The following is a 12,750-nucleotide window of genomic DNA, read 5'->3' as shown; positions in this document are numbered from 1 at the left end:
TTATAATAATATATTATTATATGTTACTACATAATGTATTGGACTATCTACAGAGAGAAAAATGTACTTAATTATCAAAGGTTACTCCTATTTGGTTTTCTTTTTAGAACTTAATGTAAGAAAACAACACAACAAAACAAAAACTTTTATAATTATATATTTATTATAAATAATTATGGTTTATAATAATATATTATTATATGTTACTACATAATGTATTGGACTATCTACAGAGAGAAAAATGTACTTAATTATCAAAGGTTACTCCTATTTGGTTTTCTTTTTAGAACTTAATGTAAGAAAACAACACAACACAAAACAAAAACTTTCCACACTCTATATTAACATGTAGAAATTTTTTGGTTCTGAATCTGAATTAGCATAAATATAGGCCCTACACATTTCCATTTCTGAGGTTTCAACCCAATGAAAACATTAAACACAGAATCACTAAAGCAAACTCCACTATGAACTAGTGTAATCTGCCCTCAGTTTTCTCACTGTAAAGAGGGTATAACAAAACTTACCTCATGGATGGACTGGTTACAGCATTAAATGCAATAATGCACCTGAGCATGACTGATACAGTGCCTGGCACATGACAACCAGGACCACCCAAGTTCTAGGCTTTATTCACTGCTCTATCATTAATGCCCACTTGTTATGGGATGAATTATGCACCCCCATCCCACAAAAAAAATTCATATGTTAGGTTCCTAACCTCCAGTACCATAGAATACAACTATATTTGGAGATAGGGTCTTTACTGAAGTAATTAAGTTAAACTAAGGTTTAAGGTGGGCCCTAATCCCATAGGAGTAGTGTCCTTCTAAGAAAAAATTGGGACCCAGGCAAGTACGGAGAGAAGATAATGTGAAGACATAGGGAAGACAACCATGTACAGGCCAAGGACGGAAGTCTGGAACAGATCCTTAGCCCATGGCCTTAATGAGGAACCAATTCTGCTGACTGCTTGATCTCAACCTTTTAGCCTCCAGATCTGTGAAAAAAATAACTTTCTGTTGTTTAAGACTCTTAGTCTGTGGCAGTCCTAGCAAACTAATATCTCAGTAGAATAAAAGTTCCATGAGGGTAGAGATTTTTCTTTTTGTTCAGTGAACCCTGAAGTCTTAGAACAGAGCCTGACACATAGTAAGGACCTAATAAATAATGGTTCAACTCTTACGGAAATGTTCAGCCTTGTACTTGGCACAAGATATTTAGCAAATATTTGAAGAACGAATAAAGGAGTCTGTTTCCTAAATATCAAATCAAGACAGTGTGAAAAAAAAAGTTATGTAAATGTATTTATATAAGCATTGTAAAACTTTAAGTAGTAAATCACACTTAACAAATCACCTTAATTGAAAAAAGGCAAAATGTCATAAAATTCAAGGTGTTCTTAGAAAATCTAACTTTGGTAGAGTAAGTTATCATCTGTTTGATGTCCCTACTCCTTGGCCTAAATTTAAGCACTGTGCCACGCAGCTCTCACTTGCCTTTCCAACCTCATTTGCTCAAGTCCTACACAGGATCCCTTTGCTGGGAGCACAGTGGTCTCTACAACACTTCCAGATACCCCATCCTTCTAGGCTCAGCTCAAATCCCTCCTCTCACATGAAGCCTTTTCTAACCCGCTGAAACCAAACTGATATCACTGTATTGGACTACTTTAAAAATATATACATATATATCACTTACTTCCTCATGCCATTTGTTATTTTTGTGTGATGATATTTGTCTGTTTTCCATTTTTGATTGAAAGGTCTCTGAGGACAGAAACTTTTCGAATTACTTAATTCTACCCTATCTAAGTAGGGGATCCAGCAAATATTATGGATTTTTAATTAAGCTCTTGGAAAACAACACAGTCTGCATTCACGCCCACCCCCAGCCCTAGTAGTACAAAGAGACAGGAGGTACTGGCAAATCTAAATGTCTTTAACAACTTGGACACAAGTCCTACTACGAGTGGGAAATGAAGAACTGCAATTAATATAGTTAGCAGAGTGCTATGGCATCCAAAAGGTATAGCAACCACAATTAACATCAGTCTAATAAATAGACATCATGTACTATTTATTAATAATGACTATTTGATTAATGCTAAGAGTTTCCTTTCCAAAGATTCTTACTATTCTTTCCTCTGGCTGTTTTTTCTTTTTCTTTTTTTTTTTTTGATCGAATAGCCACTTACTCAGATAAACAAATCAGCAGCAGGATTCGGAAGTACATTTGAACTCTGCCTCCTTAAGCTTTGGCAAAAAGCTAAAGTTTCTTTATGCAATCACAGGTAAAAAACAAACAAACAAGCAAAACCGATACTGTATAGGATTAATTACCTTTCACTTTTTTATTGTTGGTGATTTTTCTGATTCTTTTGATATAAAAGAGGATCCAGTATAAGAAAAAATCTTTTCTCTTGATTTAATGCAAAGCCTTTATTTAGTAAAAATAAGTGTGATATTCCTCAAGTTGCTTTCTGACCACTTGATCTTGTCTTCATGTGACCTTTGAAAAATTCTATCGTTATGTTTCTTTTTATTTAATTAGATCCAAGTAATAATGATAAAGATAATTGGAAAAGGAGGATCCTAACCTCACACATAAGTGTGGATGTCACTGTATTTGACTATTTTAGTAAACATTCTTCATTTAATTCCCTAATTTTTTCTCCGTTTTTATATGATGTAAGAGAATATTTTGAATGGGACTTTTGATTCTAATACTTTAAATCTAATATTTAATTACGATATTTTCCTTAGGCTTTAATAACCCTATTTTGAGTAAAGCTTATATTTTCAGAAATATAACTCAGAGATATTAAAGCAAGTGATATGCAATAAGATATAAAATATAAAAATAAAAATCAATACTATATAAATCAGGGTATAGGCATCCTTTTATAGATAAAGAAAATCGAAGGGAAACAAAGTCATTTATACGGTTAAGGAAATTAGTTGTTGGGCTAATACAGAACTGTGTATTAAGTATAAAGAGTTGTATCAGAAACTATACTAAAAAAATAAAGCTCTTGTCCTAATTAGCTTTGAAACAACTACTGGAGTTCAAGCTAACTGGAAATATAAAGCACATGGAGAGGCTGAAATGGGAGGTAATTCTGGTGTATAAATAAATTTATTTTTAAATTTTTTGAAAGATTTTTTTTAGATTCAAAAAGAAAATCTGAATGACACACATTAAAAAAAAATGATACAGGAAAGGTTTTCTTTAAAATAAACTAAACAAACTTTCCCTTCCTTCCCTAGTTTCTAAAGAGTAGAATAGAAAGATCGCTATCTAGAATTGAAATAACATAATCAACAGTGTTTTTAGGGAGGGCATCTGACATAGCAATCACTGTGCCTGAAATTAGACAATGCATCTTTGTCAGGTCATCTGTACCAACTGGTCTAGATTAAATTAACTGGAATTTCTTTAAAAAGGATCTAACTGTACTTTTGCTTCAAATATAGAAGAAAGTAAAAGGAAATATATTAAGAAATGTGACAAATTTTGTCATCCAAATGGCACTACTCATTTGATAGCACTATCACCTAATCAAAGCTGCAAAGCTCTCAAGACTGGACTTGAGAAAGGTACTTCCAAATACAACAGAACAGGGAATACCTCGAGATAGTTGATATTTGGTGGCGGAAAACAAACTAGGATTCTACCAAAAATCTCTCTCCTGGGACATGTTAATAAATCCTCATCAAGATCAATGGGTTAAAATATTCTTTAAAATTTAATAAACTAAAGATTATACTGATGTGAGCATAAACACAGTATACATTGTAGATTTTGTTCCTATCGTAATAGAGTAATGTTAAATAGGCCAAAACCACCGAAAACAAGTTTTGTACGTAGTCCAAAGTTACCCATATATCCTTTTATACCCTCCTGGAAATACTGTGTCTTCAAGAAAAGGAAAGGAGGGTAGGGAAGGCAAAAACTGGAATATACACCGAGATATAATTTAGAGGTATTCACAATAGAAGAAAGCACAAATCAATACATAAAAAATCAAATAGATAGCATGTCTCCTTTGGTGCGAGAACACATAAAAATAGAAATTTAAAATTAACTAACCGAGGGAAGAAAAACATGCCTAAAAAAACTGGTAGCTGAGTGGGGGTGGGGATGGGGCGGGGGACAGAGTCAGGGAGACAAACAGGATGCTGGGAGGTGAGAAATAAGGGTGGGGAGTAGTGGGCAATCTCAAGAGGAACTAACAAGGTCTGTTGCTTATAGTTACCCAGAAAACCCTAAGAACAATAACAGACAAACAAATGTAGCTTAGAAAGAAACATGAGAGAAGCTGGAACCCCACTAGCTGTGCAATCCCAGTCCTCCTGTATTATTGGTGCTTTTTGGAGGTTGAAGGTAATTTCCCATTATATTCACATCCAGTACAACTGCTGACACTTCTGTTTCCCGTTGAATCAACAAATCCTGGCGAAAGACCATGGGGAGAGGGTGAGTGGACCTTGTGCTCCAGGAAGTATATTTCTATCTCTTGAGAAATAGGAACTTCAACTCTATTCAGTCCAGTTTGCTGGTTTTTCTGATGGGTTTTTTTTTTTTAAAACCTTTTCTTCCACGGAGTGGTTTTTAAAGTAAATACATATTATTTTGAGGAATAATTCCAGTTCCAAGAACCTGCACAGGTCCAGCTACTCAAACAGCAGTTAAAAAGTCAAAAAGTCAGTGAAGGGAGATGTTCACCCTCTCCCACCTCCTTCCCCTCCTTGAGCCCCTCCCTTCCCAGCCCACTCCCCTTTAAAACTCACAAACAGAGAAGCACACCTCTAGGTCAAGGATGCTTTCAAAAGGGGCCACCTGGCAAAATTGTACTTGAGGTCTTACATTTAATTATATACAATGTGTACATTTCTTTGTTAGCTATTTTTAGAAGCACACTTCTTTTATATTACAAAAGTAATATATGCTCATTAAAGAAAAAACACGGAAGAGTATTAAAATGCAAAGAAAAAATAACACCCTCACTCCTATTACTTTGATACAACTATTATTGTGAATTAAAAAATGTCTGTTGTTAGCAAATCTTTTTGAATAACAAGGGCAATGAAGAATTCTCTGCTGTTCATGTGATCCAACCATATGCTTTTTATTTTTCCCCTACGACATATTAGCAAAACTTCTAAGGCATGTGTGAGTGTGGACTGGCTTGCCAGGTTTGGAAGCTGCGGAATGGAAGCTTAACCTCAGTCATCTGCCCGGTGATAAGCAGGGAAACCTGTGCATTGTGCTTTGACATATAGAGGGAAGCGCTTCAAACTCCAGGGTTTGGGGTACAGGCATGCAACACACTTAGAATGAGTAGAAAAAGGAAGGTGGCGAGGCCACTTCCCTAGAGCATAAGTCACACACTGTCTCTTTGCTGGCTTAATTACTGTGCACATGAAGTGTGTGTGTTTGGGGGAGGTGAGAGAGATGATGTATGTATATATACGTCTATATATGTTTTTCTTCCCTTGGTACGTGGACCATAGTTGCTGCCTCCTATACTGCACTTTTGGAACTTTGCATTAGAGTTATATTTGATGTCTTTTTATATGCTGTCATGCAACACACTTGTTCAGAAACCTTCCGTGTGTCCGCATTCTGTTTTCTCCATAGTACAGCCTCACCTTATAACACTCCTGAGAGGTTCTTGCCCCACTGGACCCTTTGCTCTGTGCCCTTTCCAGACCCCAAAATGTGGTGTAGAGCCCCCTCTCCCTCTAACAGTGAAGTTCTAGCACAGATATCAGCCACTCCGTTTTGGGGGTATTTCCTGACCTGATGTGATTTCTTCTGCAAGACTGTAAACTCCTTGATGACCAGGACTAAACTGCACAAGAATATTCATAGTTTTCTAATGAATCAATTTACTTTTTAATCCCTTTAACTATCTTCTATGGCCATGCTACCCTGAACAAGCCCGATCCCGTCTGATCTCTGAAGCTAAGCAGGGTCGGGCCTGGGTAGTACTTGGATGGGAGACCACCTAGGAAGACCAGGTGCTGTATGGGTAAAAAATAAAAATAAAAAATAAGAGATTGTAAGCTGACAAGGCTCTTGCAATCTGTGAGGTCAACCAAAGGTTGCCTCGCCTAAAAAAATAAATAAATAAAATAAAAATACTCCCTTTATCTATCATATTATGATCTTTTTCTAAATTTTACTCATTATATTCTGCATTGTGTAATAATTAAGAAGTTATTTATATTCTTTCAAATTCCTTGAATGCAAGGGTCATATTATACATATTTCTTGCACTCCTACACCAATCCCCCCACCCACCCCCAGACTTATGGTAACGTTCAATCAATACTTACTGAACTAACTTAAATTCAGGATTTAAATGTCAATAATTTTTCTGTAACACAGAGGAGAGGGTTGCAAACATAACGAGTCAGCCTTATTCCAAAATAAGCTGAAAAGTGGGAAGTAGTTTATCTTACTTTGTAGGTCTCCTATTCTCTACTCTGCCTCCCAGCACAGGAGAAATCTAGGTAGTCCTCAACTTAGAAATAAGTTGCATTCCATATCTTTATATGTATAGGTCATTGATTTAGAAATTACAACTCATTTCCCTTTGAGATAATATTATAAATAATGTGTAAGATCCCTGATAAGTCTCCAAAAGCTAATTTGAGCTCTCAACAAAGCAGAAATAGTACATTTCCAATGAAAAGTAGAAAATAAAACAACTGATATAATTTATTACTAAAATAACCAATAAATAACTGAATATGAGTAATGATTTATAACTTGAATAATTATGATTTATGGAAAGCAGATTTAACTATAGAAAAAGGAGGATACGACTAACCATTCTCTCCTGGTTGCTATCATTCAGTTTCTTGGAGATTTTTTCTCGTGAAAGATGTGGTGTGAGGACCTAGGTCTTACTCTTGATCTCAAGTTTGGCCACAATTCTAATTTCAGGATCCATGTGAAACCATGTTCTATACTCCAGTCATTCCTTTCCTTCATCTCCTCATCTTTGGAGATCTTCTCCACCTGCTTCTAGTCTGACACTCCCAAAGGCACACTCTGAACCATGCCATCCCCAGGACTGCATCACCTTTAAATGTTAAACTCACATATACCCACTGACTACTCACCTCCTAACCTTCTAGGTAACTTATTACATTATATCTAAAATGCCTGCTCTTCAAACTATTTGAAATGTTCAGTTTACTGAGCCTTTGGCTAGATTTCTAAAGTTTCCTCTTCCTTCAGCTCTCAACTCAAATTCCGATATCCAACATTTCAACTATTTTTGTACCACTGTCCTTAAGTTGCATCGTTCTGCCAAAACAATTCCAATTGTTGACTTGCACTAGAAATGCTGGGAGCTACTCAGAGGGGTGGGGGGATCATACATCCAGTTTGACCTTTATTATAACTTGTGGTCACCTAACTCAACTTCAGTATTTCTTTGAAATCCCAAATTGAATGAACGGGTAATGGAAGGATGGATGGATGATGGATAATATAGGTAGAAACATGTAGAAATGCTAAAGAGAATCTCTGGAACCTTTGCAGTCCTTTTGAGATGGATGGCACTTAGTCAAGCGTTTCTAATTTTACTTCAAAACATATGGCTTTGCAGTTCGAGAAAGAACAAAGTTGGAGGTATCGCAATTCCTGATTTCAAACTATATTACAAAGCTATATCAATCAAAACTGTATGGTACTGGCATAAAAACAGACACATAGAGCAATGGAACAGAATTGAAAGCCCATAAATAAACACACACACAAATGTCTGCTACTATTTGATAAGATAGACAAGAATACTCGGTGGGGAAAGGATAGTCTCTCTAATAAAACTGGTGTTAGGAAAACTAGATATTCACATGCAAAGAATGAAATTGGATCCCTATCTTACACCATTCACAAAAATTAAGTTGAAATGGATTAAAGATGTAAATGTAAGACCTGAAACAGTAAAGCTATTAGGAGAAAACATAGAGAAAAGGCTCCTTAATATTGGTCTTGGCAACAATTTTTCGATATGACACCAAAAGCACAAGCAACAAAAGCAAAAAATCAACAAATGGGACTATATCAAACTAAAAAGCTTCTGTACAGCAAAAGGAACAATCAGCAAAATGAAAAGGTAACCTATGGAATGGGAGAAAATATTTGTAAACTATCTGTATGATAAGGGGTTAATATCGAAAACATACAAAGAACCTATATAACTCAACTGCAAAAACAAAGCAAAAAATCTAATTTAAAATGGGCAAAGGACTTGAATAACCATTTTTCCAAAGAAGACATCCAAACAGTGAACAGGTACATGAAAAGATGCTCAACACCACTAATAATGAGGGAAATGCAAATCAAAAGCACATGAGATATCACTTCATACCTGTTAGAATGACTATTACAAAAAAAAGGCAAGATAAAACAAATGTTGGTGAGGATGTGGCGAAAAGGGAACCCTTGTGCACTGTTGGTGGGAATGTAAACTTGTGCGGCCACTGTGAAAAACAGTGTGAAAGTTCCTCAAAAAATTAAAAATAGAACTGCCATATGATCCAGCAATCCCACTTCTGGGTATATACCCAAAGGAAATGAAATCTTTATCTCAAAGAGATATCTGCACTCACATGTTCATTGCATCATTATTTACAACAGCCAAAATACAAAAACAACCTAAGAGTCCATCAATAGATGAATAGGTAAAGAAAAGGTGACATGTATTAATATTATTCAGCTATTACAAAAGGAAATCCTACCTTTTGCAACAACATGTATGGATTGTAAAGGCATTGAGTTAAGTGAGACAAGTCAGACAGATAAAGACAAATATTGAGTGATCTCACTTATATGTGGAATCTAAAAAAGCCAAACTCATAGAAACAAAGATTAGAATGGTGGTTGCCAGGAGCTGGGGGTGAGAGAAATGGGGAGATGTTGGTTAAAGGGTACAAACTTCCAGCTGTAAGATGAATAAGATCTCATATATAGCATGGTAGAGATAACTAATAATACTGTATAATATATATTCTTGAAAGTTGTAAAGAGAGTAGATCATAAACGTTATAACCACACACAAAAAATAAGGGGATGGAGGTGTTAACTAACCTTATTACAATATATATATATATATATTTGTACCTGATCATCATATTGTACACCTTAAACTTGCATATGTTATATGTCAATAATATCTCAACTAAATTAGAAGAAAAACAAAAACCTTAAGACTTTCTTTTCCTTGGAGGTAGATGTATCTGTGTTGTTCATAATTTCACAAGCATATGACACTTTTCTGCCTTCCTAACTTTGTCCATCATCAAATGAGGAGAAACTTTCTTGGGGAAGGAAAAGCTCTGAAGGAAAGTGGAGGAAGAAGAAAGAATGTCAAGAATATGTGTGTATCAGAAAGAGATTACCTGGAACAGAACTGTGACAGAAGCCACAAAAGAGAAAATAGAGGTTTGTAGTGGCTTGTGTCTGCTAGGCCCTGAATGAGTCTCTCAACATAGTGTTATTGTTTAGTTGTCATCCATTAATCAATAAATACTTTTGTGACACCTTATATTTGCCAGACACTTTTCTAGGAGCTTGGAAAATGGGAATGAAGGCAATGTTCTTGCTTTCATGGAGCCCAGGTTCTAATGGAGAAAAAAGGTAACAACCACCACAAAAAAGGAACAAGGATGACTGGACGGTGAATGGGGAAGAGAGGGATATTTTAGATTATGTGGTCAAGTAAGTCATCCCCAAAGAAGTAACAGTTGAGCTGAACACTAGTGATGAGAAAAGAGCTATTTGTATGGAAATCCAAATCCTTGCTTTCCTCTCACGATTACAAGATGGCTGCCATAGCTTCAAGCATCACATCCTCAAGTAACTCCCAAAGCAGGTCTGGGGGTTTATCTTTGCGAGACTTTCTTTTTATCAGGAAGAAAAATATTTCCCATAAGTCGCAGCTCATCTCCCTTCCTATCCCGCTTGCCAGAACTAGGTCACATATCTACTCTCCAACCAGTCACGTCAAAAAAGGCTGGGACTGCAACGATTGTTTAGGAGCATTTATGCTGGGGCCAGGAAAGGGTATCACTGACAGAGCATATGCTACTCCAAACCTAAACCAGACTGGCCTCCTAACCTCAGGTGACAAAAGTAAAGCAGCTATAGGGACCAAGCTAGAGATATTTCATTTATCTAGGATTTATTGAACATCTATGCATGGGCCAGGCACTGTGCTAGTATCAGGGATGAAAAGAAGACCTAGGTACCACTTGGACCATCTCACGCTCCTGCTTAAAAACATTCAGTGAGGGGAATTCCCTCTTCCCTCCTCTTCACTATTTCAAAGGTACAGTTCATTGCCACTTGCCACCATAAAAGCCTTCTCTCATCTCTAGTTGTGAATGACTTCTTCTCTATTGATAGCTCACATTTATTTATTTTACAAATATTCATTAAAAATCTGGGCCATGGGAATAATTTCCAAAAAAAAAAAAGATCTGTTTCTCCACGGAGTTTCTATTTCAATGCTATAGAGTTATAGCCAATTGCAAGAAAGAATTTTAAAATGTTATGAGGTGAAGCATGGGAGCTACCAAGAAGGAGGACCTCCACACGTCCAAAGGTGGGGTGAGGGATGGTAGTAAGAGAAGATATATTTTTTGAAAATGTTATTTAAAACAATATTTAAAGGATGAATAGAATTTAGGGAAATGAGACTGGAGGTCAGGAGTTGGGGATAAGGCAAGGAGGCTAGTCCATCTAGAAAAATGAGCATGTGCAAAGGACCAGAGGTAGGGAGAGTGAGCTGGAGGAAAGAAAAGGAAAGGAAAGCAGCTCAGTGTTGCTGGAGAAGAGAGGGAGCAGGGAACAGGGAGAGATGAATATGTAATGATAGGTGGAGGCTAGGTCAGCAAGGTAGTAAACTCTTGGACTTTTATTTGGAGGGAAGCCATTAAAGGGGTTGACACGTTTCGGTTCGCATTTTAGAAAAGGCTTTCTTATTCCTTTGCTCCCTTTCCCATACTGCAGCCACACTGCAAATAGGATGACCAGCAAGAGACTGTGGCAATGAGCTGGACCAGGGTGGTGACCAAGGAGTGGGTAGTGATTGAGGCCGACCAGGATTCAGTGAATAACAGGGCTGTGCCTGGCTAGGGAGGGGGAGGTGTCAAGTATGACTTCAGGCAGTTCTGGTTTGGGCACCTGGGTGATGGTGGTGTCCTGAACAGGATGGATTCATTTTTATACAAGTGTATTTGAGCTGCCTCCCACAGGGTACTGAACAGTGTGTTTATTAATTAACCTTTTTGATGAGTCTTTTCCTCCATCCCCCCACCTTTCCTATCAAAGCCACTCCCACTTTTCTCAGACAGACCTTTCACTCTTCTTCTTTGGGTCCACACCCACAAGAACAATGTAAAAAAACTTGGTTTATGCACTTCAGGTTTTCATCACTGAATCCCTTGAGTGAAGCCTATATTTTTTGAGCCTGTACTATGAGCCAGGCACCGAGATGCAAAACAGTTGTCAATCATTACTAATAAGTTTTTCAGCTGATACATCCAATCATACATTTAATGGTGTCAACGATTAATAAATTGCAATTAGTAATTGATACAAATCCAACTTTTCCCCCTTGCATTTCTTTTATTCATTAAAAAAAAAAAAAACAACTCATCCCTTTACATTTTAAAGATTAATCTTATGGGACAGTATGATGGCACACGAACCTGTGCCAGTTCTGGGTGCTCTCCATGCGGTCTTTCATGTATGTCATTTTTTACAGTATGCAATTTCATTACTCGAAGTTACGAGCACTAATTTTATATTACTGTATAGCTACATGATGAGGCGCAGACATATACTATATCTCTATGTTTTGAGTGGTACCATGCCTGGGTGAAGCATCAAAGTGAGAACGGTGAACTGAAAGGGCCTTTAAAACATCTTGAAGCAATAACAAGCCATAGACTGAAGCAGGGGCGTTTTTAAACATTACACAGGACTAAGACAATTGAACCAATTTGTCCTTTGTTCTTTTTTATTGCATTCTTTATTACATTAATATTGTTTAAAAGGAAACTCAAAAAGCATTGAACTCGGGTCCCATGCTATACAAAGTCCTCCAAGGGGCCTGGCTTGGACAGAACGCGCGTTTCCGCCTCCCAGCTCACAGAGCTGTGGAAGGCCACTGAGCACGCTCGCGCTCAGTCCCAGCGAAGCGACGTGAAAGGAAAGGTCGCGAGGCCGAGCCCTCGGCTCGCCCCGCGTTCTCCCACCGGGCGGGATGATCCCGACCGAAGTTTGCCAAGTTTGCAGGCAGGCCCGGCTGAGCAAACGCCGCTGCTACCGGTCGCTTTTTCGCTCCAGTGGCAGGCCCGGCCCGTGGGAAGTTTGCTTCGGGGGTCTCCGGACCTTCAAAGAAAAGTCCTAGGAGGCGAGGGCGCCACCCGGGCTGCCCTTTCGTGGGGCGGGCGAAGAGGGGGACTCGGGGCACAAAGAAAGCTTGCTAAGAGAATGTGAACTGTCCTTGGAAACTCGGGACCACTTTAGGGTTTCCGTCTGCCCAGCTGCCCTCCCTTAACCCGCCGCTCTTTCTCTCCCGAGTCGGCCCCGGTCCCCCCGCTCCTTCACCAGCGGTGCCTTTTTCTGCTTTTTCTTTAAGAGTTCCATGCACTCGTCCCAGGAGGGGCCGCGCTGGCCGCCGGGCCCAGCCCTTCCCGCCGCCCCCGGGGCCGCCCTTCC

The 12,750-nt window shown here is 38.1% G+C and overlaps 1 pseudogene; it reads left to right on the top strand.

Annotated features, from left to right (window-relative positions):
- Positions 1-5,919: 5,919 nt before the first annotated feature.
- LOC112485737 lies at positions 5,920-6,038 on the top strand (annotated as a pseudogene).
- The last annotated feature ends 6,712 nt before the right edge of the window (positions 6,039-12,750 follow it).

This window comes from Pteropus alecto, unplaced genomic scaffold (assembly GCF_000325575.1).
Source record: "Pteropus alecto unplaced genomic scaffold, ASM32557v1 scaffold5, whole genome shotgun sequence".
Lineage (NCBI taxonomy): Eukaryota > Metazoa > Chordata > Mammalia > Chiroptera > Pteropodidae > Pteropus > Pteropus alecto.
This window is presented reverse-complemented; position numbering and strand designations above follow the sequence as displayed.